Source organism: Fukomys damarensis, unplaced genomic scaffold, assembly GCF_012274545.1.
Source record: "Fukomys damarensis isolate Sample0158 unplaced genomic scaffold, DMR_v1.0_HiC HiC_scaffold_4, whole genome shotgun sequence".
Classification (NCBI taxonomy): Eukaryota; Metazoa; Chordata; class Mammalia; order Rodentia; family Bathyergidae; genus Fukomys; species Fukomys damarensis.
In genome coordinates, this window is record NW_022900916.1 from 5020541 (window position 1) to 5044184 (window position 23644).

The 23644-nt window shown below is 44.2% G+C and overlaps 1 protein-coding gene across 8 annotated transcripts in view; it reads right to left on the minus strand.

The window, feature by feature from the left end:
• Positions 1-22577: 22577 nt before the first annotated feature.
• Cd36 (CD36 molecule) overlaps positions 22578-23644 on the minus strand; it is a 70369-nt gene continuing 69302 nt past the window's right edge. For all 8 annotated transcript variants that reach the window (XM_033756500.1, XM_033756490.1, XM_010636778.3 and 5 more), the window contains exon 15: positions 22578-23504. The gene's annotated coding sequence lies outside the window, so the exon portion shown is untranslated. The remainder of the gene's footprint in view (positions 23505-23644) is intronic.

A 23644-nucleotide genomic window follows, 5' to 3' on the forward strand; every position in this document is an offset into this window, starting at 1 on the left:
GAAAAAAATCTCTCACTGGGTGATTAACACCAACAGCCTTTCATTTTTATTTTTAAAGGGAATGAAATAGGCTTAGGCATATTTTCTCTCTCCAATTTCCTGTGTATATAGGCTCTTGAGTAACGATGTTAGCTAACTAATGTGCTTAAGACAAGGAGATTACTAATTTCGCCTTACTTTCAAGCTGGATAAAAATTGTAAGTTGTCAGTTAGTCAGTTGACCCATAACTGAATTCAGTCCGTCCATGACTCATTCTATTGTCCTGGGTCCACCAGAGCACCAGTGCGGAAAGCAGGTGATAAGCCTTCCTGGTCTTGGAGGGAGAGCAGTCCAAGCTATGAGCAGTTTGCTGGCTCACACACATCCATGCCCTGCTGGAGCCTGTTGGGGTGACGTTCTCACAAGGGTGAATTCTCCTTGGGAGCACCCCCTGTACTGGGAGAGCCCCCTACCACCACCATGAAGCTCCAGCAGGAAACACTGAGGTTGCATTCCCCTCTCCTCAGAGTGCCCATCCGGCACTGCTATTTACTAATAGTTGAAGAATCCTGCAATAAAGCAACCTGTATAATTTTGTTTACTCTCGCCAGCTCTGCTCAGTTATTCTTATAGCCTGCTGCCCCCTTTTTTCCTCTCCTACTTTCTCTGAACAAATTCCATCAGCAGCAGTCTTTGGAAATAAAAATTCCAAGACCATGCGTTGGAGGATTGTTCCTGACCATTTACATTTCGGTCATGTCCCCAGTGCGATGGGCCTTGCCAAGTGAGGAAGCTTCTTTATTGCTTTGAGACTCTTTCACATCACTTTTTAATCCTATAACAAGATAGTTCTCTAAGTTTCATGTAGTCTTCTTATCCCCATTGAGTAATGGTTAAAATAAAGACAATGGGAGTGACCCGGTACAGCAGAAGGCGATTAAAAAAAAAAATGAGGGTTTCTGAACCCTTGCTGGCTGTGTGCAGCCTGGGGCCTGAAGACCTGGTCTTCTGCCTGCTGGACCCCAAGGCTGTGCACACCTCGGCTGAGAGGAGCCTGGTGATCCGAGCAGATGCAGATCTGAGCTGCAGCGGGAGGGATCCAGGATTTCAGGGCCTGATCCTGATTCTCCAAGTCCCTCAGCCAGATGTGAGGCCACAGGGGGACAGTTACTCAAGAAGATGCTGGAGAGGCCGGCAGGGTTTCCTGCGAGTGGGAGAAGGGGCCTGGTGGGTGTGCCTGATGAGCAGGAGGTGTGCAAGCTGCTGAACTCCCCTGGGGGACCACCAGCAAGGAAGGCAGAGAGCCGAAGGACACCCGGGGACCCTGAGAATGGACACAGAGTCCCTCACTCACAGCGAGTGGACAGTGAGGTCACAGAGAAAGTGCAATTGGAATCCAGAGCTGCTTGGTAATAATAAATATGAACGTGTAACAGACAGGACAGCGGCATTTATCATACTCTTGGCGTTTGGAAACTCGGGACTAACAGGGACATTACAGCTGTGACCACAGTCACCACAGTTGGCAATTCCTGCAGCCCTGCCCATATACCATTTTTCTTTGCATGCCATTGGAAAACTCCCTGGTTCCAATTCTTCAGTGTTACACTGGCTTTGGTGCTTTCTGTGTAAATTAAAATCGACAACCCCTTATTATTGAGAATTTAGTGTAGGCAATCACCAGGGCCAGAGAGCACAGGAGGTGACCGCGTGGAGACTGTCCTCAAGGAGTTTGTCCCAGCAAGCTGGTATTTAGATGTGAAGTAAGCCAATTGCTTCTCTAAAATGGTTTACTTTGCTTGTCAAATAATTGCTAAGTTTTTCATAAAATTATCATTTATTTGCTACAAAGTTTTTTGATTTCTCGATGTATGGCAGATACGGAACCCTTGTCAGATCAATACTTCACAAATGTCTCCTCCCGCTGTGTGTGTTGTCTCTTCACTCTGTGCAGAAACTTTGTAGTTTGATGTAATTCACTGGTCTGGCCTTGTTTGGTTCTCCTCTGCATTTGGCTTCCAGTCCAAACTCTCCCTGCTTGTTCCAAGCTCTGCACCTTTTCGGTATGTTTCCTCCTGCAGGTTTCAGGTCGTACATGTCAGTGCTTCACCCACTTTGAGTCGGTTCTTGCAGCTGGTGGATCAGGGGCTCTTGTTTCACTCTTCCACACGTACAGATCTCCTTCTCCAGTGCCCTTTATGGAAAGGGCCGTGTTTCTCTGGAGTGAGGCCTCCATTCTGTGTGCTGGTTTCGCGAGGCTCTCGCTACTGCCCTCACCCCAGCCACAGCTGCCTAGTGTGCTTTGAAGAGTGGTAGCTCAGCGCCTTCTGCATTGTTCTCTTCGCTCAGTCCTGCCTTGGCAATGTGGGAATTTCTTGTGATTCCATGTAAATTTTATTTATTTTTAAATAAGTTTATTGTACATTTTAGGCATACAGTGCAGTTACTTTCATCATTTTTATATCATGCCTCATTGCTGGTTTCTGTTATTAGGTCTAATAGATTTTTTTTTAATTTTGGGGGGTTTCTATATCTAAGATCATCTGCAAACAGTGACAATTTGGTTTCTTTGCAGTTTTGATGTTTCCTATTTCTTGCTATTGTTTATTTACTCTGAGCTGGCCTTCCAGTATATGGTTAAATAAAAGTGGTATGTTTCCAAACCTTAGAGAAAAAACTTTCATCTTTTCCTCATTAAGTGATTCCTTTTTTAGACCATTCATTTATTTTTATACCTTGTAATGGGAGAATTTAATGCATTTGTACCTAAGGTAATGATCAGTAGGAGAGTTTTCCACAGTCAGTGGGATGTGAGCTGTTGGCCTATTATATATTAAAATGAGGCAAACTCTCCGTTCTGTGCAGCTGTCCCCCTTCTCATCAAGAAGGGGCACTGAATTTACCCAGCATCTTTTCTGCATCAACTGTGATGATCATGCTGTTTAATTTCCTCCTGTCAGTGTGTCACACAGTTTCTGGACTCTACTCATTTCTGTCTCTGTGTCTGTTTTTGTGACAGTTAGGTACCGTTTTGACTATTATACCTTTGTACTGTAATATTTATCTATTTTTGAAACAGGATCTTACTATGTCTTCGAGCTGGCTCTGAACTCACTGTGTAGCCCAGGCTGGCCACGAACTCACACTGATCCACCTGCCTCAGCCTCCTGAGCACTGGGATTTACAGACATGCACCACTTTGCCTGGCTGTAATATAATTTAAAATTAGGAAATGTGATCCCTTCAACTGTTTTTATTTCTCTAGGTAAATTTGGCTATTCAGGGTCTCATAACTGTATACAAACTTGAACATTGTTTTTTTCTATTTCTTTGAAAATGCCATTGGAGCTCTGGTAGAGACTGTGCTACATCAGCACATCACACTGGTAAGGAAGACACAATACCGTATTTGTATTTATTCTACTCTGTGAACACAGGTTCTTTTCCCCAATTTCTTTCACTAGTGTTTTATAGATTTGAATTGCGGGTCTTTCATCTCTGTGGTCAAGTGTGTTTTTCAGTTCTTTATCATTTTGCTGCTGTCATAAATGGAATGGTTTCCTTAATCTTGTTTTGAGAGGAGGATGTTCATTATCTTGATTTAATCACTTTACAATATATACACATCTCAGACTATCCCAGTGTATCTTGTACATATACGGAATTATTTGTTGACCAAAATCTCTGTATTAAAAGCAAATTAATAAAAGAAAATAAATACTTCATAAGATTTTGATAAAGGGGGGAAAAGAAACATGTCTGACTTTTCACATGTTGGTGTGGTGTACTGCAGTTTTACTGAGTGGATTTACTAGCTCTTCAGTGAAGTCTTCAGAGTTTTCTGTGTTCCACCGGCAGGTTGGGGAGTGTTTTGCTTTGTACTGGTTGGGACATTCTTGCTCCTTGTCCCCTTCTTTTCTCAGTGGGGAGCAGTAGACAGCCTTGCCTTGTGCCTCAGCAGGAAACTTTTAGGTGTTCCCGCATTTTGCTGAAACACTAGCTGTGAGGATTCTGCAAGTGGCTTTCACTGTGTTGGGAAAACTCCCTTCTGCCGATTTTAGAGTGTTTGCTGGAAAAGGATAATGAGTTTTTCCAAATGCTCTTTAGTGACATGCATTCACCTAAACAATTTTCCCATGCATTTTGTCCTTCAAACTGTCGATGGCCTGCATCACACTGAGTAATTTGCATGCATCGCACAAGCACACCCCACTTCCAGAGGGCATACGGTCTAGATGTGTTGCTGAGTCTGCTTGCTGTACTATAGCGGGAAGTTTTGCATTTATGTTCACCAGAGGTATTGGTTTGTAATTTTCTTGTGGTGTCTTTGGCTTTGGTATCAAACTACCTCTGGGCTCGTTAGAAGTGTTTGAAAGTATTTTTCCAATTTCTTTATATTTACCATTGTCTTAGTTACTGTCTCATTTCTGAGACAAAATACTCAACACCCACAAGTTAAAGGAGGAAAGGCATATTTAAGTCACAGTTTATGCCCCTAGTCAGCTGGCTCCAAGGCAGGGTGGCACGGCACAGGGACCGTGCAGGCAGGCAGGCAGTGGGAAGTCCATGGCAAGGAAATGGGAAGCACAGAGAGGGATCAGGGGATGCAGGGGATAGGCCCTTCCAGGCCACGCTCACAGTGGCCCACTTCCTCCCGTTTGCTGCACCTGCCAACACCACACCCAGCTATAAACCATCAGTGGCTAATACAGTACCACACAGACAAGATCCAGCCCCATACACCCAGGATCCAGTACAACACACCCATGATCCAGTGTCACACACACATGATCCAGCACCACACACCCATGATTCAGTACCACACAGCCATGATCCAGTGGCCTCCCAAATACTTCTACCTCTAATGACTGAGGCTGTGGGGGGGGGGCATTTTCGATATAAACCATAATAACCATTACCTAGACTTTTATGTGTTATATGCCATTCTTTAAATTCTTTAAAATATTAAATTATGAAGCCACGTTCTGAAGCCTTATAACAATCCAGTGAGTAAGGTTCCCTTAATATCTGTGCTTTGAGGATGAGAAAACTGAGGGACAGAGGGAAGTAGTTTCCAGTGTCACATATCCGTTGAAGGACAAAAGTGGAGTTTGAATTCAGGCATTTTGGCTCAGAACCATTTAAATATGCTGATATTTTCTCAAAGAAGGAAATAGATGTTAATTCTGGTGAAGCCATCAGTTCTGGTAACTTAAACAGAGCCACAGAACTCAAGTGGGGGAAGGGATACTCATACCAGCACTGCTATGTATCAAACTATATGGAAAGGCTATGAAACAGGAGCAGAAATTTGATTGGCTTTTGAAGAAATTGAAATCCCCTGTCTGAATCTCAGATGAGATTCATTTTCTATTTTCTTGAGGTACAGTCTTTTTAAAAATCTTTAAGAGGTTTGGTAGCTTGCCTTGCAAGTGCAAGAACCCAAGTTCAATTCCTGGTACCAAAAAATTAAAAAAAGAAATAAAATCTTTAAATGAACTGATCATTTTGAGTGGAGTGAATTGTCTTTTCTTACTCAATTGAAATGACACTTGCAAGCGGTCATTTCAATCAGAAAAATCCAGAGGCGCCTCCTGCCGATCAGACTGGGGTGCCCCACGGGCTCGACCCAGTGGCCGTGGCGCTGTGTGGTTATGATACCAAGGTCCGCTGGTTCCACAGCGGCTCCGTCCTCCTGCCTATACATGCTGCTCTCCGTGAATGTCTCCTCCTGGTCAGGGTTCCTGCTCACATTCATGGTGTGAGATCCAAAGTCTCCATGTACCGAACAACTTGGCCCCTCTAGGCTGAGCCTGGCTTCACCGGCTTCCGGGTCTGTGGGTCTACACTGGTGTTGCCCATTTCAGTCACTGACAAATCCAACTCCACCAGACATCTTCATAAAAGTCCTCTACATGCCATGAATTCATCAGCGAATCCTGTCAACCCAGTTTCCTGGTTAGAGTTGCTTGATACCATTCACTTCCATTTCAGATTTTATTGTCTCCATTCAGATCACCCATGAGCTCCACCAGAGGGGCTACAGGGTGCTCCAGTCATTCCCTGCACTGCTGCAGCCTCAGTGATCTTCCCGAAACATGCTCAGGACGCGCCAAGCTGCCGGCAGGCACCATCGTGTCTCCGCTTGGTCCTCACAAGTCCCCATCGGGTCAGAGCCTCCCCTGCCCCTCTCGCCATCTCTTCAGCACGCTGTCGCCAACCTCTGGCACCGACGTGAGCTGCAGCTGTGGACCAGATGCACACGCCCTTCTGGTCTGTGGTGTCACCCGTTGCATTCTGCTTAAAATTCACCCTACTTTGGTACCACTGACAACTCATTTTTCTGAGTCTTCGTGTTTTTCACAGGTTCTCAGGCTGATTCTCTGCCTCGATTCCAGCGGACAGCAGGACATTGCTGTTTTCTGCTTGCTGCTCCTTGGTTGGCGACCCCGGGGCTTGATTTTGTTCCTAACCAAGTAGGGGAAGGAGCCGTCCCTACTGACTCAAGGAACAAGACAGAGAACCTAGTGAGTTTGACAGATTTCTCTCCTTCCACTGTGTCTCCACGTTAGTTTTTTGCTACTGTTGCTGTTATATTAACTTGTTCTTGTTTAAAATTTAAAAGAGCCCAAATTATATAGAGCAAAATTATCAAGTTGAGCCTTAAAGTAAATGCAATAAAAAGAGTGTGAAACAACTGCTCAGATTTCACTTGCTGACTGTCATCAAACTGAATACAGTATTTTTCCATAGATCACATGGAAACTTTGAAAGCGTATGGCCTTACAAACACCAGGGACAAATCTAGAAATGTCCTTTGAAAATAAAGTTAAAAGAGGAAAATAAACAAGTGTGTTTGCTGTGAAATCCCACAGAACACGGCTGTTTTCTAAATAATTGGAAAATCTGATGAAGTGTTTTTATTTGCAGATTTTTAATAAAACTATGATATCAATAAAATCTGCAAATAGAATCTCTTTGGGATTTCAGCCTGGGACAGCTCATGTTCCCTGCTCATAACGCTTGGGTTTTAAAGTCTCTATAAATCTTTGACATTTTTGTTAGTCTTACGTACACTGAAGGTGTCCAGCAGGATGCCATAGGATGCAATCCTACAGTAGAATGACTGTTACTGCCCAGCGTGGCGATGTGGTCATCCACTCACAGTCTTCCTCTGGTGTGAGTGGTGTGAGGGGCTGCAGCCTCATGAAGCAGAAATCACGAATGCGATATTGTGAACTGTGGCACTCACGGCCGCAGTCCATCCGGTTCCTGACGTTTCCGCTCACATTCTGCTCTGGTTAATTTTGACTTTCACCTCCCAGTTTCCTGTACTCTAATCCACCCATAGTAACCACTGTTGAAGCAGTATTTTTGAATTAAGCAATGCAAGCTATTCTTTCCTACTGGATGATAGTATAACTTAACATACTCATCTGAGCCATTTGCCTGCCCTAGTATTGCTTCTTGCATACTTATCTCATTAGCTAGAAAATCCCTTCCTTGAAGACTTCCTTATATGTTGCATCTTCTCCTGTCATGGGAGATGGCAGGGACAGCTCCATGCACAGAGCAGACGTTAGGTCTGCCTTGGCTAGTGGTCCATGTCTTCTGCTGAATGTTTGTGCGCTAATCACCCGCCGGTCTCTGTGAGATGACTGCACAAGAAGCATTCACGCTGCCTCTACTGGTCCTTGCCTTTCGGCTGGTGTCGCCCTAGATTCACTCTGACTCCTAGGTGGGACTTCGCGGTCCTCGCTCCAACCCCTGCCTCCCAGCCCTTTGCACAGACTGGAATGTGAGAGTGTTGTGAGGGGAGGTGGAAATCGCTGTTGTTTGTGTTACATATGATCTTTTACTTCTGTCCTCTTTGGACTGTAGTGGGGAGGAGAACAGGGTCTGTCCTCCCAGAGGAGGAAGGTTTTGGACACATATTCATATGGGTACTCTCTGGCCTCTTTGGCAAAACCATTCTGCTGCGGCTCATTCCGAGCAGCTGGAGGCTGAGCTGTTAGTAAATTTGTAGCGCCTGGCCTTGGCACTTGCAAACCTGGGGCTTCCGGTGAAAAACACTGTTGCTTTCTCTACAGGAAATGTCCTCCTGGGCCTGAGACACTGTCCCATTTGGAGCCAAAGGCCTTTGTTTGGGTCCCGGTTACGCCACTCTGCCAATGTTGTAGCCTCGCGTGGCTTTTCAGGTCAAGTCGCTTCACAGTTGACCTTTCCATTTATTGTAGCTCAGTGTGGCCATTCGTCTCCATTTACTAATAAATGACAGGAATAGGAATGTTTTCACAGGTGATTAAAAGATGCTGGGGGGATCAGTCTTGTGGGGAAACTTAGGTGCCTGAGAAGTTGGTTAAAATCTCAATCACCACTGCTTCACCCTCTTCTGACGCCTCTGCAAAGTGAACAGCCTAGGGGTCCTTTCTTCACTCTGAACTCACCAGGTATTTATTCTTCAGTGTAAATGTAGGTTCAGGAGGAAGAGTTGAGGGTAAGCTATGAGGAGAGCTCTGATTAAGCAGGTGCACCAGGAGGAACGGGGAGTGCAGTGTTAGCTGTGCAAACTCATGGTGAGTCACCGACACCCTCAAACACGCAGACGGAACAAGTATCTTGATGGTGATGTTGACAGGTGAGAAGCTGCAGTTGCTTTGTGAAAAATCACCAGCTAGGAGGACAGGGGGAAAGTTTCAGTGGCAGAATTCACCTTTGTTTCAGCCTGTAGGTGGCCCACATATGTTTTGTTATTTGGGAATTTAAAATCCAAAGTAGACCTCAACTATTTCAGCATGAAATTTCTAGAGCAACCTTTGCCTGATGCATCTGACTAGCTCTCCCCTGATGCATGTAAGCTTGGCCACAACCTTTGCTGGAGAATGGTCCATAACCTCTTCTGCTAAGCACATTCAGAGCCCGCACGATGCATCCTGCAGCCCCCTTACATCGGGGGAGCAAGAGCCTTCTCCAGAGCTGCTGGCCTCATAATCTACATTGCCTCATACCGAAGCAATTAATTTGATCCTAAACTAAACATTATTGTTGGAGTGGGGTTTGCACTACCCTTCTGAGGATGTAGACTTTGGACTATCCCAGAGTCTAAATTCCTGGCATTGAGATAGCACCAGGAGAGAGACGCACATGCCCGGTGCAGGGCTCTACAGTGTGAAGGGACAAGCATGACACTATCGTGCTTCTGTCACACAGATTTAAAAATTAAGTGACTCTGAAAAGTTTCCTTACTTGAGCCAAGTGAGAGTTTTTTTGGTTTTTTGTTTTTGTTTTTGTTTTTGTTTTTTTTTTTTTTTTTTTTTGGTTTTTTGAGACAGGGTCTCACTATGTAGTTGAGACTGACCTGGAACTCACTATGTAGTCCAGGCTGGTCCTGAACTCACAGTGATCTTCCTGCCTCAGCCTCCTGAGTGCTGAGATTACAGGCATGCGCCACCAGGCCCCAAGTGAGGGCTTTGATCCCCCAGGAGAACTCGGGTCCTGGTGATGTTCAGCACCAGACAGCAGATGGTCCACCTGGAGTAGAGACCGGAGGGTGTGCCAAGGAGCCGAGCACCAGCCAGTCAGCGGACATGACTGAGTCCCAAGCTTGGGGCAGGGAGAGGGCTCCCAGGGTGGCCAGAGAGCTGGGTCCACTGGTGTGAGGACCTCGGCCGTGCCTTGTTAGCCAGGGTAGAGGTTAAGCTGCTGCAGTGCTGTCTAGTTCCGATCCCAGGAGCCCACGCCTCCCCAGTGCAGTGCTGTGCCCTCCCCACAGTGCTCGGGCTGTCCGACTCCGAGAGGTTAATAGGATCACTTCTTTATGAGTGTGGAAACCGTGGTCAGGCCTGAGTGTCAGTCTACACCTTGCCTGCTTTAGCAGATAATTTCCCCTCTGAGTATAAACACTTGCTATGTGTTCCATTAAAAGGTGTTTAGGAACTATTTGATATGAAATATAGCTCCATGTAGTAAATTAATTACAGGAGTTATATAAATAAGTTGAATAAATACGTCAAATTTAGAGGTCTGGCTTCCGGTAAATAAAAGCAATTTGCTTTTCCCTTTCTCCCTTCTCTTTGCACTCCGTGTGTCTAACACTGGATTTTGTCTGCCATCTAGCGCAGCTCTGACAAATTACATGTGAAACTGCCCTGCATTAGGGGTTCCAAGTCCTCATTTATCAAATATGTCTCCATGTTCACTCGTAAAGAATTTTTATGCACAGAGTTTTCTCATCTCGAACAATAACCCTGCAATCCTGAATTTTAGCGCAGCTTAGTTCTTAACTATCATGCTTTGTGACCTACGATAATTATATTTTCTGTCCTTGTCAAACTTTATTACTTGAATATCATGCTCTGTACCCTAGGACAATGATCTTTTTAAATTTCCTTTTTAAAATGTTCACTTATTCTTCCAGAGAGTGAGGTAAGGGCCTCTTTTTGCTTCAAAACTCTGTCACTCTATTACAGTTTTACTTAGTATCAGTAAAAACTGTTGAGATTTAAAAATACTTCAACATTTTCCCCCTAATTCCAACACTTTACTCAGCCCTATCCTTTCCGGAATATTGATACGGATAGGGAGAATTGTGTGGACAACGAACGAATGATGGAATATGGAATACATGGTATCAGTAGAAGGACTAAAATCGAATGCAGAGAGCCACGGAAGGTAGAGAAAAGAAATGTTCAGAGACGCACTCATGAATCTTAGGGAACGGGCACTTTTGCTCTGGGTGGAGACTCAGCCTGGCTCGGGGAGGCCTCAGAGTGGATGTGCTATCCCTGCTCACCAGTGAGTAGATCAGGGGAGGAGGAGTTACAGCTGATGAAGTAACGCCGAGATCAAGGGCACACGGAAGTTTTCGAGAAATGCAGAATTTCAGGCTGTGCCACTAGACAGACATATGGGATCAAAATCCGCTTTCTGATGACATCCTGAAGTGACAAGGTGGTGTTCTCCACAGTTTGATAGGCACCACTACAGCCCCTGAGCCATCCCCCCAGATTAAGCTACCTCTCCAGGTTACCTAACATCAGCCCGAGGCCTCTCAGGAGAGTTTGAGTCATGTTCAAGCTGAACAAAAGCTTCAACGTGAAAATTACTAAAAGAAAATTACAGAACAGCATGGCTGGCAATTAAAGGAACATCCTGTAGCCGGCTTCCACATGGTTGCTGTGATGTCCGGGAATACGGTGTGTGGCACTCCGTGTAAGGGCAGGGCGTCACTAATGCAGTGCTGTGCACAGCACTGGGAGGACAAGGGTCGAGCCTGCAAACACTAAGCGCTCTGCATGTGTCCCTTTAATTGCGTGGGTTAAGCGTGTGGCCAAATTACAGTGGCCAAACATAAAAATCAGGAAGTAAATTATGAGAAATGAGCAAAAGAGCAAACCGTGTTTTCTTTTTTAAAAGCATAGTCTGTGTTCCTAGGTACTTATAAATAAATGGCATCCACAGTCACAAGAATTTGGCAAACACTGAAGACTTTTTCTCCTAGATTTATAGCACATTAAAAGCTCTGAGATGCCTTACAAGAAGAAATCAGTTTTATGCTGTTTACTGAATTTATCAAACATTTTATCACTAAGCTAGCAAATGGCTGTGTTGTAACAAAACTATCAGCCTGTGGTAGATTAGGAGAGACAGTCGTCAATGGGCCTCTGGATTTCCTGCACGCTTTGCTGGGTGCCCCAAGAACAAAGAGCCTGGATTGCCCCTTCCTTGGCCCTGTCTTAGGTGTGTGTTTGAGATGTGCCCCGGAGGGATGAGGTAACGTCTCCCCTCCACACCCAGAGGAAAGGAGGGTTTGCTTGCGGCTTTCTCTCCAAGTGGTGAATTCTTGTAACTCCGGTCCTCAGCGGTGAGTAAACGCCCTATGCAGAGCATCCGCCAGGGCCATACTTCCTGCTCCTAGTGAGACGCGGGTTAAGGGGAATTCATGGCAAGCATGCCCTGTGCGTGCTGCCCACTGTGCTGGGAGTAGCAAGTGCCTTTTTACCAAACTGTGAGTAACAACAGCTTTTGTCTCTGTCTCAGGACTCCTGCGTCTTCTGCTGATACCCGTGATAGAGTGCAGGATGATTTATTAGCTTGTGGCAGGACAAATTCAAATCCAGGATGCAGTGGCAGAGTATGGTCATCAATAAATCTACAGCGGTTTCCAAAGTTTGATTACTTCAAAAGGTATTTACGGGGCTATTAGTTTTATTAATAAGGAGATACCTGATTTATTAGACAACTCACTATTGTTATGATCCAACCAAGTTCTATGATTTAGATCTGAAATGTCCCCCCAAATCTCATAGATTCAGACATGGGCTTTTAGAAGGTGATTGGGTGGCTGTATTCGTGAGTGTATTTCTCTTCCAGCTTTGGATTTATCCATTAAAGAGACAATTTCAATTGTAGCCACCCTGGACTTTTTTCACTGCAGTTGTGTTGGAAGCAGCTACAAGCCTTGGTTGGGTGTTGACTGGTTCGCTATAGTTGAACCTGAATGGCTTCCAGAGTCTAATGTGTTTTCTACCTGGTCCTTCACAGGAAGTTTATTGCTTGCTGTTTTAGTGGATCATGCACATTTTAGGAGTGATAAATATCTTATTCAGCATGTGTATAAAATGAGTCAAAATTCAGTTGTCGCTTTATTGCTTGGAAGTGAACCCTACTGCTAATACTCACTGAACTTGGAGAGTTTTGTTTATAAATATTTCTGCACATGGCAATGTGTTAAAACTGTTGTTCATAAATGTTTTTCTGACTTAATCGTGTCATTACTCAAAGCCACACATGAAGTTAGCCATTGCCTTAGAGACACTTCCGTTCCTGCAGGGCCCCAGTGTTTTCTTTCTCATTTCCCATGAGAGATGTTGTGGATCCTCCAGGGCCTTTTTTTTACTGACCCAGACTGCAGGCCCATGTATGTATCTTCCTCAGCCAACTCAAGCTGTTCTCAGCTAAATGGCTTTACACAACTGCTATTAAATGATTGCTAAGGAAAATGTATTGCCATTGGGCCTTAGCTGCGTGTGCGGTTTATACATTATTTAGCAAGCCTAATGAATACTCTCTTTATATTTTCCATGCTGTTTCTGTAGACAAGCTTGTTGTCAGACTCAGAATAAGAACCCGCTCTCTTGCACTTTTAATTGGGTGACTTCTAAGAATCAGCTTTCTCCAGATCCTGGATCCCAGGACTGCAGCTTGTTGAGATGAATTCTATGTGGGCTTTAGAGTGTAGTTTCTCTGCTACTTTTTAGCTGTGACAAGTAGGTTTTGACACAGAGGGTAATGTCTTCCACCTGAGCGCTTCTTTTTCTCTGTAGTTCTCACAGGATTGAGGTCCCTTGTAGGTGTGGTGCCTACAGTCTGTGTCACTTCTTTCTGCTAGTGTACATGGTGGGTGTGCAGGAGCAGGTCTTCAAACTCCTGTGACCATGCCTACCTGAGTGCTGGTCATGGGCTGGGGGTTTTGCCTCCTCGCTTCTCTAAGCTGAGGTGTTCACTGAGGTTCAGGTGGGCTAGGCAGCTGTAGAGCTAAGGAGCCTTTTCTCCTAGCCATGCTTAGACCTCAGCTCAGCATCCAAGCTCTTTCCACACCACACAGAAACAAAACACAAATAACAATCACAACCTGGAGTAGAGGCAAACCAGACACAGGGAGAAAGTTAAAGCAGTTACTGCACGACCCGACCCCTGATACATGAACAATAGCAGGAGTGGCAGGGACAAAAATAATAAAGAATAAACCAAAAAGCTAAAAAATGACACTAATAGCTCAGAAAACACAAGCAAGAGTTGGGATTTTGTCAAATTAAAAGCTTCTGCACCTTACAGGACACGGCCATTAGAGTGGTGACAGTCTCAGAATGGGAGAAGACTCATCTGACAGGTCACATCTAAAATCTATGAAGGACTCAAAGAAAGTACGAGCAAAACACCAAGAATCCAGTCCACATGTGGGCAAATGAACTGAACAGATAAGAAGAAGCAGGAAGAGCCAATGAGTAATATGAAAAATGCTCTACATCTTCGGCCACCATGGCGATGCTAAGGCAATGTTCATCCGACTCCTCTTTCACCACAGTTGGAACAGCTGCTAAGGAAAAGTAACAAACACGGTGAGGGCCATTCCGGGAGGCCGTCAGGATTTGAATGGATAAAGGATGAGGGCTGTGTATGTTACCACAGAGCAGCTCTACAGCCATGCAGGAAGGCGCCATTTGCAGGGAGTTGAGTGGGATGGACATCATCACATTAGGAGAAATGAGCCAGAGAAACACGTCAGTTTCAGAAAAACACACACTTCATATTTTCTCTCCTGTGAGGAGCCTAAGGGGAAGAAAGGGCCACAGGAAAGGAGAATGGGGCCTGCCCGGGAAGAAGCGTGGCTTTGGGGAGAGAGGGTGTAGGGAGGGTGGGTACTATCAAAGCACGCTCCAGGCATATACGGAAACGCTGCGATGAAATGCATTAATTTGTATAACACTTCCTACTATTTTATTATTATAACTAAAAGTGACTCACAGCAAACTAAACAAACAAGCAACTCAGACAAAAAGAAACTCATCAGAAATAACTCTGATGGATTAATATCCTGAGAGGATACAGAAAAGGTCTTAGAACAAAGGCCTTAGGGCCTCCAATAGCAATAGAAGACGATCAAATAACAATTTTTAATCAACTTATAATCCACATTGAGAAGCTAGGGCAAAGATTTCCAAACAGGACAGGATGCGCACAGGGTGGAAATGCCCCCAGTGCTGACCCTGAGGCACACAACGCCCGTCCTCTCTCCTGCTGTGGCGTCAGCCTCCTCTCATGGGGAGGGTGTTATGGAGACCAAGATGCAAAGGTGCAGGCCCCAGAATCCGCCCTTGGCCTTGGAGAGACAGGAAAGCGGCGAGGAGTCTGTGTCATGGCCGTGTTTGCTTCGTGTTTCTTTTGCGCGTGGAGTCATCGGGCGGGAGTGGGCTGCGTCGCTCACGCTGATGTCCTGCGCCATACACATGAACGGCCCACGTGTGCTTGGTAATTCTGTCCCCTTTTCGGCAAAGGCTCTAGCTGGTGTCTACCGCGTTTCGTTTCACTAGCTACTTACCTTCCTTGCTTTCTTCCACCCTTCTTCAAGCCCTTTGTCAAGAGGGCTGAAAGTTTTCCAGGGAAATGGAAACCATCAATAAAGCAGCAAAGCAACAATGAACATCCTAGCAAGAGCTTCGCTGCAGGAGGAGTCTCTGAATTCAGAGGCCCCCTCTACCACTTAGCTGGCTGCCGTGCTTCATGGCCTCGGAGTCTGCTGTAATTCATCACACCCGTGCTGCTGGCCGATGGCCGAGGCGGGAATGGGAGGGAATCCACTAAATCGCTCGCCAGTACACGCTGCTTTCCTGGCTCACAGGGATGTTACTCCGAGTGAGCATCCGATACCTAGGAGAAAATGCACAGTTTCAGTCCACACTGATATTTTAAACAGGCCCCAGAAAGGAAAAAGATGATAAGTCCTGCTCCCTAGTGTATACCCATACCGAGAGACAAAGATACTGAAGACTTTCTTGCAATGTATGTATCCACTCTAGGATTGATTTACCGCTCCCTAAATGATTTTCTTTAGTTCACTGGAAATGTGTTATATGAAGCCATCTACTTTCCCCTTGACCTTTCCCAGGTACAGGGAACCAGCTTTCCCCAAATGCCGCGGTTCTCTGCTGTGTAGCCTGGAGCTATCAGGGACGGAAGAGTAGCCCGATATCGGCTTGGCACTTTGAGCAGAGAGACACGTTCCTGCTCGGCACTGGCTTACACACGGACTCCCCATCCTCTGCGATTGTGTGAGCGGTCTCCACCGCAGACAGCACCCTGCACTTCTTCTGTCCAGCAACCCCACTCCCTGCTGTGGACTTGGTAAGCATGCGATATCACTTAGTGTTTTCCCTGGAGTAACGCTGCATAACCGCAGCATTCAGTATAATCTATGTGATGTACAAAACTCCTAGATCCTGAGAATTCCCTTTAATCAAGCGGATAAACTTCATTTTAGTTGAACTGTAAGGAATATCTCAAGTTTTAATATCCATTGCCTGCGCTTAACCTATAGCCTACTTTAAATGCAATAAATAAGAATATTTGTCATGAATAATGTCAAGATGTCAGACATGTCAAGCAAATAACGCATTCCAGCAAAGCCAGGGAATACAAAGTTAGTTCCACTTTATCCTCTACTCCGCCATGTTGATTAGCTTTGTTACGGACTGAAAATATCACTTTACAAGCTCCACAAGGCAAATGACAGAACACAGAGTATTTATAGCAATATGTTCAAGTCTGATGGATTTCCTTTCCGTTCACTGTGCTTACATAGCTTTGATCTCTGATGTCCTACTGTAGTAAATGAAACTAATACCAGCAACAGGTCAGATAAAACCCTCACAGCTACTCCAACTTCAGCATGACTCCAGTTCGGGGCTTTTCAGTGATTTCTGGGTGTATTCTCACTTGTTCCCCATGCTAACCTACAGATTCTGAGCCATTTGGTTGGGGTACACTTTGCATTTCTGCACGTGTTAGTGTCTCAGCGTCTAAGCTGCTGGCTCACAAGTCCCATGATGAAGGCACCAAGACTTTAGAACATGTGCACTTGTCCTGGCCCAGGCACAGTCCCTTGGCACAAAGACGTAGGTATAAAGCGTGGCTTCAGTGTTCAGACAAGTCAAGGCAGCTGAGGAGGGCTGAAAATAGAGGTGGTTGGTAAGTAACTCACGAAGAGACAAAAGCAGCTAATACAAAATGGAAATAGCAAAAAGCAGGGAAGGCAAATACATTAAAAAATAAAATGAAATGCAAAAGCACTTTTATGACATCAAACGCATTTATTTTTAGGAACTTTTTAAATGTAGCTGCTGTTGAGAGAAGAAAAAAGAGTACTCATGTATTTGATACAAATATAAAATATGACTAATTTTTAGGTTCTCAGGGCCGCTCATTGCTAATAAATTAAGGGTAAAGGGACAGATAATGTTGGTGTACACAGAAAACCAAAATGGGTAGTGTTGGTTATTGGAGCTCAAAATGTATTCAGATTGGTAAATTGACTAGAAGAAGCAGGTGAAGAGAGAACAGCTACCAAACCATAAACACAGGTGGACAGGCCAGCTGAACACACCCAAAGCAAACCCCAGCTGGATAAGTTACAATGTTGCCAGCTTGTCCTTGTCTGGAGCCTTAATTTTTCCAGATGCAATACCCTTATTTCTCCTTTTATAAAGAAAGCTGAAATCTGCATAGGCTATTCCATTTCTCCGTGCACGTATAGGCAGAGATATAACTTGATCCACTTTCCAATGTAGGTCACCAATTAGCCCATTTTCAGCCTTGAATTATGAGACTTCATCACAGATTTGGAGAGCAAACAGTTTGGAATACAAATGTGCCCCTATGAAAAGGTGCAATTTTTCTATGTAGTAAAGTGTACTCAACATTCCTCAGCAATTACAAATGCAGAAGCGTTTATCTTCTCTGAGCACCGCCGTACTATGGTAAAAGACACATTGCCGTTCATCTTCCTCAAGATGCTCTCCCTTAACTCCGGACGCACTTAGTCCATGTTCCTTCCACTTCCTGAGGCGGCTCTGCAAATGCTCCTTCCTGAATGTCTTTATGACAAAAGCTCCAAGTGGGAGCCAGCGGAAAGGAAAGGCAGCCTGTCCATGCTGTCTCCTCCTCCACCTCTCGGGCAGATCCAGGGTCCTGGGGCTCTGACTCCTCCCTAAGCCAACATGACCATAAAGGTCCGCCCTCTAAATCCATTCAGGACGTCAGGGAGGCAGCCAGTACAGTGGAACTGAAGACACTCTGGCTGTTCTTCCCTGTTCAGTCTGCAGTTTGCAGTTCTTTTCTCCCATTCTGATGGTTTACCCTTTGTTCTGTGGATAATTTCCTTGACTCTGCAGAAACTTTTTAGTTCAAAGGAGGCCCATTCCTCCATTTTTGCTTTTCTATTGGTGCTTTGAAAAAATTGCCCAAGGCAGTGTCCTGAGTCTTTTTCCTTAGGTTATTGTTTTTATTTCAGAATTTCACACTTTATATTGCAGTCTTTAATCCATCAGGAACTGGTTTGGGATAAAGTGTGAAGTAAGGGTTTAATTACCTTAATTAAGAGTGGCTATCCTGTGTTCTCCACATCCTGCTTGACAGTGAAATCCCAGCTGGCTCTCAGAATGTGGATTTATTTCTGGACTCTGTTCTTCTCCACTGGCCTCTGTGTCTGTTTCTGTGCCAGCACCAAGCTGTTTGGTTAGTATGGCTTATAGCATGCTTTGGAATCAGGTACATGTTGCCAGGAGCTTTCTTTTAGCATTTATTTATTTTGTATTTCTATACAAATGTCAGGAAATGTTTTTATATTACTGTGAAGAGCCAGGGATTTAGCTCAGTGGTTCTGCAGCCTGCCTCACAAGTGCAAGGTCCAGAGTTCAATCCTCAATACAAAAAAATAAATAAAACACAAAAACATTACTGTGAAGAATGTCATTGCTAGATCGAATTGTATTGAGTGTGTAGATCAATTTGGATGGTATGGACATTTGAACCATGTTAATTCTTCCAATCCATGAACATGAAATATCTTTTCCTTTACTGGTGTCTTCTTTAAATTCTTTCATAGATAATTTATAGTTCTGAGTTCACAAATCTTTCACTTATTTGGTATTTTTTGTGGTATGAGGATTGAACTCAAGGCTTTACCACTGAACTACATCCTCAGTCCTTTTACTTTTGTACTTTGAGGCAAGGTAACTAAGTCACTAAGTGACCCAAATGTCTCTCAAACTTAAATTCCTCCTGCCTCAGCCTCCCATAGTGCTGAAACTATAGGCACATACCACCATTCCTAATGTGAAAATGGAATTTTTTAAAGTTACCTTTTTCATGTAATTTGCAGGTAATAAATAGACACACAAATGATCTTTACATGTTGATATTATGTCCTACAAATTAACCAAATTTATCAGTTGTAATAATTTTTTGGTGTAAAATTCTGAGTTTTCCATTTCTAAGATTCTGTTATCTACAAACAAGGATAATTTCACTTTGTTTATGTTTTGGATGTTGTCTTAGTTACTTTATTGTTGCAGAGACAAAACAGCCATGCCTTAGAGGAGGACAGATTTATTTCGGTTCATAGTTTTTAGAATTCTCACACCATAGTCCTCTGAACCAAGGCGGGGCGACATGGTAGAGGGACACAGAAGAAGAGAAACTGTCCACGGCAGGGCAGGCAGGTGGCTGAGTGGGGGATCAAGAGAAGATGAGGGCTGTTATACATGGCTCACATCACTTCCAGCGTGGACTAATCTAGTATCATACAGCCCTGATCCGACATCACTCCCACGAGCTCCACTTATAAGAACACAAGGCTCTGGGAGACATCTGAGTCCGGCCATAACAGATGGGTTTTTATTTCTTTCCTTTGATTAATTGCTTTAGACAGAATTTCCAGCACTATATTAAATATAAAACATTGGTATTTTGACTCTTAGAAGAACATTTTCAGGTTTTTCTCCACTAAAAATGTTTTCTGAGTTTATTGTTTTTGCACTTTATTGTGTTGAAGAATGTTCCTTATCTACCTGTTGATTTTTTTCTCATGAAAAGATCAGTGAATTTCATCTAATTCTTTCTGTTCATCTACTAAAATGGTTCAGTGGTTTTTGTCTTTGTGTTAACCTGAGGCACCATGATCTGTGAGATTTTAGTCATCCTTGCATGCCTGAGACCAGCCCCACTTGGTCATGGTGAATGTGTTAACTCACTGTTGAATTAGGATTGATGATAGTATTTTAGTATATGTGCTGCCAAAGCAAACACAGAAATGTTAGTGTTTTTCTGGAGGTTTTCACATCTATACTAATCAGTAACATTGACCTAAGATTTCCTTTTATGGTTGCATCTTTCTGGTTTTGCTATCAGGCTAATGTTGGCCTCATAAAATGAGTATGGAAGTAGTCCCTTCTCTTTGAGTTTTTTAAAGCTTTAAAAGGCACTGGGTCACTTGGCATTGGTTCTTTAAATGTGTGTTGGAATTCAGCTGTGAATCCCTCCAGTCCTGGGCTTCTGTCTGTTTGGTATCCCACGGACACCGAAATCTGCAGATAGAAAACCGTGCCACCTATGCACATTGTACACACACCCACCCTGCACATCCTCCCATACAGTTTATTTCCATCGCTAGATGGTTTGTAATACCTAATAGAATGTTAATGATAGGTAAAGAGTCATGCTGTTTAGGGAATAATAAAAATATCTGTACGTTTTCAGTCCAAATGCGTTTTTCCTAAATAGTTTTGATTCACACTTTGTTGAATACATGCAAGTTGAATGCGTAGATATCAAAGGAATATTGCATCTTCAACTAACTCGGTGTTTCATTGTTATTTTATTTAATTAATCAATTTTATCAATACATTTAAGGTACACGATGTAATGACAGTCATCACTGGAAATTTGCACCTTTACATAATCCATCTTGGTTATTATTTTTCCCCCATTCCCCTGCCCTCCCTTTTACTTTTTTTTTTTTTTCCTGCTTGATTAGATGTCTTTTGATGCCTTCTCCTCACATTTTAAACATGTTGTGGTATTTTCAGCTCTGAAATTTTTATCATTATTTCAATCTGTTAAATTTTCAATCTGGGCAAATATTATTTTCTCATTTCTTTGAATTGTGTCCCTGTTCTATTTGAAGTCCTCTGAGCTTTCTTCAAGCAGGTGCTTTGAATCTCCAGAGGCTCCACGCATCCCCATTTCTTGAGTCTCCCTTTCTTTGCACTTTGTCTCCCTGGTACTGTCACATTTCCTGGATACTGCTGACCCCCGTGGCCGCTGCTCAATGTCTGCATATGTGAAGTGGGTACTTACTGCTATCCTTGCATCCTGGCTTTTCCCGAAGCCAGGCTATCCCAAGACTCAGGCAGGCCCTCTGTGCCTGCTGCAGAGCTGGAGGCCGCTGGTGCCAGGGCCACCACTGCCTGAGGAGCACGTTGCTGCAGTCAGAGGCCATCAAGGCAGGGGCAGCACAGGTGGGACTGGGTCTGTCTCCAGCTCCTCTGCCTCTGAGTGTGGTCTGGAGCCCCAAGGAATGGTAGCTTGCTGCAGCACTGCAGGCTGGAGGCCCGGTCCTCCTCGCAGGGGCCTTGGGCTCCCTCCTGAGTCAGGGCCGGTCTGTGGGGCTGGGCCATGAGTCACAGTGGGGCCGTCCACCCAGGGTTGCCTTTCACCCCATGACATCTGCTGTCAGAGTGCAGAGCACAGTCCCCACTTGGCCCTCCCTCTGCTGGGTGGGCGGTATTTCTCTCTGTCTAGTGCCGCCCAGGTTGGAGGGCTATTTGGGGTGATAGCGAAATGCCCTTCCTTCTCTTCAGTGCCATCTGTCTTGGCCCTGTGCTACCTGATTCCTGAGGGACTCTTCAGGTGTTTTGCATGGCCCATGTTTTCCATGTGTCCCAGAGGACCGATCGCTCCTCACTGTCTTGCTCCAATTGTTTTGGTATAAAAACTTCAGTCCTTAAAGATGTTTGCTTCCTACTGGCCTTCCTAATACAATCTCGGCACATTTCTGCACAGATTATCTTCCCTCTTGTACACATTTCAAAGACTTCTAGGGAAGGAATGGGGAAGCATGATAGGGACTGGGCTACACACACATCTAAGCAATAGGAAAGGCACAGTGCAGCCTTCTCTCTGGTACTGAAGGCCATGAGAATCTTGATGTGAAACGAGCTGAGTCAGGACTGGACATAAAAGCTCATGTGAGGAGGAGATACCTTCCTCGCTGAGTTCTTCTGTGAGGACGCGCTTGCAGGGTGTCAGGTTTACATTCATCTTGGGGAGCAGGTGTGTGTACAGAACACAGCCCAGTGCTTTTTAACAGTCTCAGCTCTGCATATTGAGCTCCTCATATGTTAAGATATTTTCGAAGTCTTTTATGTCCTTTATGTTTTATCTACAAATATCTTAGTGCAAAGGGAATAGATTTGAGTTACCAAGGGAGACGTTTAGATTTTCATCTTCCACATCAATATCTCAGGCTGATGTCACCCCCTTCCAATTACAAGGCAAACATCATCATGCTTTGAGCATGTTCAGAGATTCCAAAGATCCAGTCAAAGAGGTGTTCTCTTAGCTGTGGGCTTTCAGTGGGAATTTTCAACATTTACTCTGACAACCTGTACAGGACACCAACTTACTTCCTGATAATCTAAACAGGTGAGTCGCTGTTCATTTCTTCTGTACGCATAGCCACTTTCTCTGCCACAGCTTTTTAGGGCTACAGTTCTCTGCAAAAGTGAACCCTCACTACTAACGAGAGCAGAAACACCCACTAATGTGCCCCAATAAGAAAATAACCCAAGTCTCACCGGGCTGTGAAGGATGAAACCAAATGTCTTTTTCCCCCGCTCTTGCTTTTTTCCCTTTTGGCTTACCAAGCAGCCTAGAACTAAGTGCTTATAATGGAATTCAGAAAGAAATACAAGTTCAGATGAAATACTGGAAGCGGGAAACTAGGGTTAATGCTTTATAATATGACAGAAATTAAGCAAAACATCAGACTCTTAGGAAGAACTCTTTTAATGGCTGAAATCAGTCCTTCTGAAGTGAATATAGAAGCAAGAAATGTTACAAAAGCATATTTTATGCACACACTACTCATTGTAATACTCCATACAATAATTCCTTTGTCGTCTTTTACATCTCATGGATTAGAACAGCATTCGGAGGTTGCCTGGTGTAAATTGCAACTGAGTAGAGAAACCCAACTCTCCTCAGACTTCCTGGAGAGCTAAACAACATGGAAACAGCAAAGTCTTTACAATAGGAGGAGCCAAAGAACAAAGGACAATGTCCATCTGCCTGAGTGACAGAAGGTACGAGGCCATTGTCAGGAAGTGAAAAATGGTTATGGTGTCTGCTGCTGCTGTATGAAGGGTTCGGTCCACAAAGAAACTGACAGAGGGCATGATGGTGGCTCAGAGCCTCTCATCCGTCTTGGATCATTCGATGCCTCATTATCTGTGTTCAGGTAGGACAGTGCAGTGACAGCCTGAGGTCTTCCAGGAGCAACTGAACAGGAACAGTCCAAGTGTGATGCGGTTGCCCTTCAGTGAGGGAAGCAGCGATCGGAGACCCAGGGTCTGTCCAGAACATCCACGCCTCTGCTGAGTTCACCACCACAGGACAAATCCACGAATCAGGACCAAATAAAGGACTGGTTCAAGCTAGAAACTGAAAGCGACTCAACTTTACGAACAATGTTCACTTTTGTCCAAAGTATGGATTTTTATGACGTCTTAATCCTTTAAAAAGTGCTGTAGCTTAGTGCAAAATATATATAGAGAGAGCACCACCATTTCTTTAACTAAAAGAAAAGGTGTGTTTTGTAAAAATAAAGCATATTAAATCTCCATATCATAGTTCAGTGTTACCAAAGGTTTTGACATAGCTGGTACACAAATGTAGACTCGTCCACTACCTGTAAAGCAGAAAGACTGTTATTAGTCTCCAGAAAGCAGTGGAGTAGTAAGATAGACACTGAATACTATATATCCAGGATATGAGATTTCCACTAAGCAGCCCAACTTCTCATGGGAAAAATTCTACGACGAACTTTAT